Genomic DNA, 5,872 nt, shown 5'->3' with positions numbered 1-5,872 from the left:
TACCCTTTTCTTCCTTGGACACTGGGTGCCAGCCAGGGGCTGGGTGTGGCCATCCCGCCGTGTTCTGGAGCCTGCTCGGGCTCTGCAGCTCCGACAGCAGCTGCTGAGGAGTCAGTAGCCTCCTAAGTCTATTGGAAGAACCGGTGGAGGTGACCAGCCCAGCCCTGGGGAGTGGCAATGGCTTTGGGACATGGGTCACATCACTGTGGTATCTGCTGTCCACTGACACAGTGACAGAGGCCCCAACAATATGGTCTGTCCCCAGGGCCTGGGGTTGTCTGCCCCATCTCCCCTGGGCCCCTCAGAAGGATGTGCTCTGGATGGTGAGCTGTAGGTGGGGCTTGGAGGACATCCCCCAGAACTGACCTGAGTCCCCCTGAGGCCCAGATTGTAGCAGGAAGGGGTTCTCCTACAGGTTGGTCCCAAAAGCCTGATGTAGCCGGGGTGCCTGGCCACCTGGTCCCCTGGGTCCTGGCCTCTGTCCTGACCCTAGTTTCCCTGCTGTGGGGGGCGAGGGTGGAGCCTGGGGAGGGCCAGTTCCCGTGGGGCCCGTGAGCCCTGGAGCAGCCTGTGGGCCTCTGAGCTCCTGCTGCTCTCCAGGGCCCTGGACCTGGGCCCCTCTCCGCTCAGGCCTGGCCCTGCTGTGGCCTGTCTCAGATCACCCCGGGGCTGCAGGCACCACCTGGCCATGCTGGCGGCAGGGCGCACTGCCAGTCCCCTGCAGGACCCTGGCCTGGCTCTGCCCTGGGCCCTCTCCCCATGCAGGGGCTCTGTGATTCTCTCTTCCTCGCCCCTGCTCTGCCCCTCCAGCCATGCATGGACATGTGGACAGTTGCCTCTGCTCTGGAATCTGGACCTCCCGCTAGAGGGGCCTATCCTTCCCTGGCCAAGGTCAGATCAGTGGCCTTGAGGGGGCCCAAGACCCAGAGGGGCAGCTGCCAGGCTTGGGGCTGTGGAGGGGCATCCAGCTGGCCCAGTTTCTGCTCTGGGCAGCATCACTGTGGTACCCATAGTCAGCTACACAGTCTGATGTCCCCTGACAATAACTGAGCATGGCCCCGGAGCGAGGGCTGGAGGGGGCTTCCAGGGAGTGTGGGGGAGGAGTCCACGCAGTGGGCTGCTCCAGGGGACACCAGGGCTGAGGAGGCCAGCCTGCAAGGCTCAGCAGGACTGGAGTCCAGAGATTGGGGTGGGGTGTGAGCAGACTGTGAGGTGCTCAGGACCCTGCAGTGGCTTTCGGGGAACACCATCCTGTGCTCCTTGTCTCTGCACACTCAGAGCTGGGGCCAGGGCCACTGGGGCAGGCTGGACATCAGCGTCGAGGGTCTCAGGTGCTGGGGGTCCTGAGACAACATGGGGAGCAGTCTGTAGCCTGCTGAGCTTAGGACTCCTGCCCTGAGAGCAAGGACAGTGGAGTCCGTGACGTGGCTTGCCTCAGCCTTGGAGACCCAGGAGGAGCTGGGTGGCCTTGCTGGGCGGCATTGGCAGGGCAGGTGTCTTTCCTGGTGTGCAGCTGTGAAACCCAGTCCTTCACCTAGAGGAGTAAACTGTCAGGGTGAGGTGGGATCAGCAGCCTTGAGCGCCCACACCTGAGGAGGGCCGCCAGGCCAGGGTCGGCAGCCTGTCTAGTGGCTCTGGTTACTGCTAAGGGTGGCACCACTGTGGTGAGTACATTGTACTTGGATGTAAGACATTGTATCCAACCACAGCCTGAGACCCCCTGACAATGACTAGGTCTGGGCCTGGGTGCGGCTTGGGGGAGCTTCTGGGCAGCAGGGGCCACTGGGGCAGCAGAAACCGGCACCACAGAGGCCAGGGCTGCCCGGGGACCCAGACCTGGGCATAGTCCTCCCCTGGAACGAGGCCCTGCAGCCCTGAGGGGTCTGAGACAGGCCAGAGGCACCACCTTTGTCTGGTCAGTGCGGGTGGGGTGCCCCGGCCCTCCCTGAGCCCTCTGGGTGCCTACCGGGAAGCCCCCATGCAGCAGGGAGTAGGCCAGCTCCAGGGCTGTCCTTTGGCTTCCTGAGGCTCCCAGGAAAGGCCAGCACAGGTCCCCCAGGCCCCAGGTGGTCCGTGACCCCCTCTGAGGCTGCCAGTGGAGCTGGGGCTCCCAGGAGCCACCCTACTTGTGAAAGGTGGGAACATCCCCCAGACAGCCCTGGGGAGAAGGGAAGGGCCTGGGGCGGAGGAGGGAGGGAAGATAAGACATTACCCTTCCCCATTGAGCATTAGTCCTGGAAGGAGGGAAATAAGTAAATGTGAAACTCTGGGAAACAAAGAATCCCAGAGGAAGAAGAAGAGCAGTGGGTGGGATCTGATCCCCTACCTCCTCCCGGTAACAAGGAGTTTCCAACTTTTTACAATTGCTTCCTGAGTTAAATTTTAACCTGCACAACTAGTTTCAGGACTGTCCAATCCCAGGTCCTCAGTCTCCAATGACTAAGCTGCCCTCCTTGTACCCTGTGAAATTTGAGCCCCTTCTGTAACCAGGGGCCATTTCCTGCCCAGAGAGGGATCCCCCAGGGCCTGAGGGATGGACTCTGGGGAGTGAGAGCTGACCTGTTGGCTCTGTTTCCGTCCTGGTTATCTGTGCTTCCACAGGGTGCTGAACCTTGTGGCTGTGTCTGCTTACACTTTGGGTGTCCCTCCTGTGCTTCTCGCTCCTGTTCCTGGGTGACTGAGTGGGGCCTGGAGAGTTACCTGCTCTCTCAGAGGCAAAGGTCTCTGGGGGTCCTTCCTGTTGGGAGGTTTGGGGGTGCAGCCCACTGGTTCGGGCCAGGATGAGGCTGGTGGCCTCTGGCTCCTGGGGTGGAGAGCTGGCTCCTCTTCTGCTGGGGCTGCCGGGCTCTGTGGAGAAGCTGCTGGAGGCCAAGGCACAGTGCCCTACGTGGCTGTGCAGTCACCTCAAAGCCCCCAAAGCCTCCAGATGGTGGGCTCCTGCTGTGCATGGGCTCCAGCTGGTGGGCAGAGATTCTGGGAACTGGGTGTGGACTCTCCAGTGCTGTCCCCTGCTGCCCACAGGGCTGTGAGCTCAGGACGCCCTTGGTTCTCGGAGTTTTTGCTGCTGGGTCTACCACTGTGGAAAGTCGCTATCGTAATAACCAATAAGATCATAGTACTCATACACACATACACAGTAGGAGAGCCCTTCACAAAAAGCCCTGCCGACAGAGGCCCCTCCCAACTCCTGGGCCAGGCTTCCAAAAAGTCCACAGACAGCAGTGCCCAGTCACTGCCCAGTACGTGGGGGTCAGGCCTCTTCCTGGAAAGGCCTGTGGTGACATCCTGCTGGGGGTGGGCAGGAGGCAGGTCCCCGTGTAGCTGAAGCCATGGAGCCGGTGTGAAGGTGTGGGGCTACCCCAAAGGGCTGTCTTGATGCAGAGTGTGTCCCACCAAGTCCCCAAGGACTCCACTGGGGGGTCCTGAGGGAGGAAGACAGGATCTCTGGAAGCATCCGTGTCTTGGAGTGTGGAGCTGGCAGCTTGGTTGGGTTCCCCTGGTGAGTCGAGTGTGGTGGATGGTGTGTGGGTGTGGGGTGGGGTGCACATGTGGGCGTAGGGTGAGTGTGGGGTATCTGCTCTTGCAGGCAGGCAGGCCGTGACCAGGGGCTGGGCAGAGCCAGTGCACAGGGCCACCCCCATCCTGGAGGCTGCTGCAGACAGGGGTTCCTGGGCTTGCAGAGGGCATCTTGGAGTGCCCAGCTGTGGCCCCCTGTGTTCACCAATCCCAAGCGGGGAGCCTGCTGGGCAGCCGGCCGGGTACCAGCACTCTGTGGCAGTGGTCCACTTCACCTGTTGAATAGAGCCCTTGTTGGTTTGAGGATTAAAAAGGGCAGTTTTTCCTCTCTTCTCCCCTCTCCCCTCCCTAAGGAGATGGGGGGACTGTGTTGTCTTTTCTCCCCCTAGGGGATTGTCCTTGAACACCCCCACCTCAGGAAGGAGGTGTCTGCTGAGGACCTAAGAAGTGAATTGCAGCTCACCTCAGGGCACAGCTGGGACCTGGCAGGGCACAGCTGGCCTGTGGCCTTGAATGGCTCCTTAAAGCCCTCGGCTTCCTGAGGGGCAGAACCGCAGCCTCTGGGACTGAGTCCTCTGCGCTTCTCCTTTGCTCCTCCCTTTCTTTTCCTGAAAACCGTGTCCTCCTTAATAAATCGGCATGAAGTGGCATCCGGGACAAGGACTGAGCTCTCCGTGACAGTCTGGGTGGGTGCAGTGGAGCTCCCACACCACCTTGGTGGCCTTGGGGGCAGGACCCTGGTGGTGAGGCCTGCTGGGTCTGGGGGAGCTGGTGGAGGGGCTTGTTTGGCGACAGCTGCCACTCGGGATGGCAGGCTGCACTGCTGCTTGACCACTGCCCCCACGGGGTGTGGCCCGTGCAGAACCCTGGCATGGTGCCAGCAGGGAGCGCTGGGCTCTGGCCTCCCATGGGGGTTTTGGTGGACACTGAGATCAGGTAATGTCACAGTGATGCAGCCCCAGCTGCAGTCCCACTGCCAGCCAGCAGCAGAAGGGGACCTGGGACCTCAGAGTGGCCTGGGATGCCAGCGCCCCATGATGTCCTAATGGGAGCACTGGGAAGACCTGTCCTTGCAGGTGGCCAAAGACCTGCTTAGTGGTGTCCTGGGCTCCACTGAAGGCCAGGGTCTCCCCCTCAAGGAACCACCCTTTGTGCTGCCTTCCTGGTGGATAGATTGCCCCCCACATCTGGATGGGTCCCTCTGGGCCTTTTTCACTCCTTCAGGGAGCAGGAGCCTCTACCCAGGAAAGCCTGAGGTTAGCCAGGTCGGGGGTCACCTCTGTGGTGGCCTACCCAGGACTCTGGATCTGAGACGTGCTCCTGGGGTCTGGAGGTGTGTGTGAAGGCACCACAGGCTTGGTCTCCAGGACACAGCTCTGGGGTGCAGCCTGGGCTGAGTGGCACTCACTGGCTGTGTTCATGCCCCTGGACTTGGGCCTTCTCTAAAGTCTGTCTGGAATTGGCCACCATTGTGACCAGAGGTCTCGCTGGTTCTTACTCCCAGAGGACCTTCCCCATCCTGGATGCACTGTGGCTTGTTATAAATGCAGTCTCAGTGGAATCTGGACCAGTCACAGGTGAGGTGTAGGTGCAGGGAAGGGCCAGGTCAGGGAGGGCCAGGTGCAGAGGAGGCCCATGAAAGGAAAGTGACCACAGCACTTGGAGTGACCAAGAGATCTGTATTGCAGTAGTGAGAAAGAGGAGAAGAGAGAGAGAGAGAGAGAGAGAGAGAGAGAGAGAGAGAGAGAGAGAGAGAGAGATTGAGAGGGAGAGAGACTAAAAGTGAGAGAGAGCAAGAGAGAGGCAGCAGCAGGAGGGAATTTTTATAGCCCAAATCTAATGGGGTCTCTGGGTCTGCAAGCTGCCTTGTTGGCGTACAGTGATCGGATCATACAGTAGTTTCTAAGGGTGTCGTCTTCTACCTTCAGGAAAATGCAGCAGGGTTCAGATGTGGGTTTCCCAGTCAAGTGGGGTTGAGTGTTCAGACTTGATGCAAACAGATGATAAAGGACCAGACATTTGGGGGTTTGAGTGCCTGGGTTATCCTGCAGCTAACATTCCTTCAACGTGCCCTGCAGACAACTTAGTTCAACCTGCCCTGCACCTAACAGCCCAGGTCCAGGAGGGGCTCAGGTACAGAGGAGGCCCATGTGCAGGGGAGGGTCTGGTGCAGAGGACGCCCAGGTCCAGGGGAGGCCCAGGTGCTGGGAGCCATTAGCCAAGTAGGTATGACAATTTCCTTGCCAGCGTACCCCATGTTGCAGTGACATTGAATGTAGGTGACCTTGCTCAAGGACCAGGGCGGATTAGGGCGTTCCCGGTTTAGGATAATCGGGTTTAGGGCATTCCAGGTTTA

At 60.1% G+C, this 5,872-nt stretch overlaps 1 long non-coding RNA gene across 2 annotated transcripts; it reads left to right on the top strand.

Annotated features, from left to right (window-relative positions):
- Nucleotides 1-2,908: 2,908 nt before the first annotated feature.
- LOC139704646 (uncharacterized) lies at nucleotides 2,909-5,274 on the top strand. Of its 2 annotated transcripts, none has more exons than XR_011706483.1 (2): nucleotides 2,909-3,499; nucleotides 5,021-5,274. It is a non-coding gene; the product is annotated as an uncharacterized lncRNA (long non-coding RNA). The 2 variants fall into 2 exon arrangements; XR_011706484.1 differs by lacking the exon at nucleotides 5,021-5,274 and adding an exon at nucleotides 3,906-4,166 and having other exon boundaries at nucleotides 3,409-3,499.
- Nucleotides 5,275-5,872: the final 598 nt, after the last annotated feature.

This window comes from Marmota flaviventris, chromosome 2, assembly GCF_047511675.1.
Source record: "Marmota flaviventris isolate mMarFla1 chromosome 2, mMarFla1.hap1, whole genome shotgun sequence".
Classification (NCBI taxonomy): Eukaryota; Metazoa; Chordata; class Mammalia; order Rodentia; family Sciuridae; genus Marmota; species Marmota flaviventris.
The sequence above is the reverse complement of the archived record's forward strand: the minus strand, read 5'-3'. Positions and strand labels throughout refer to the sequence as shown.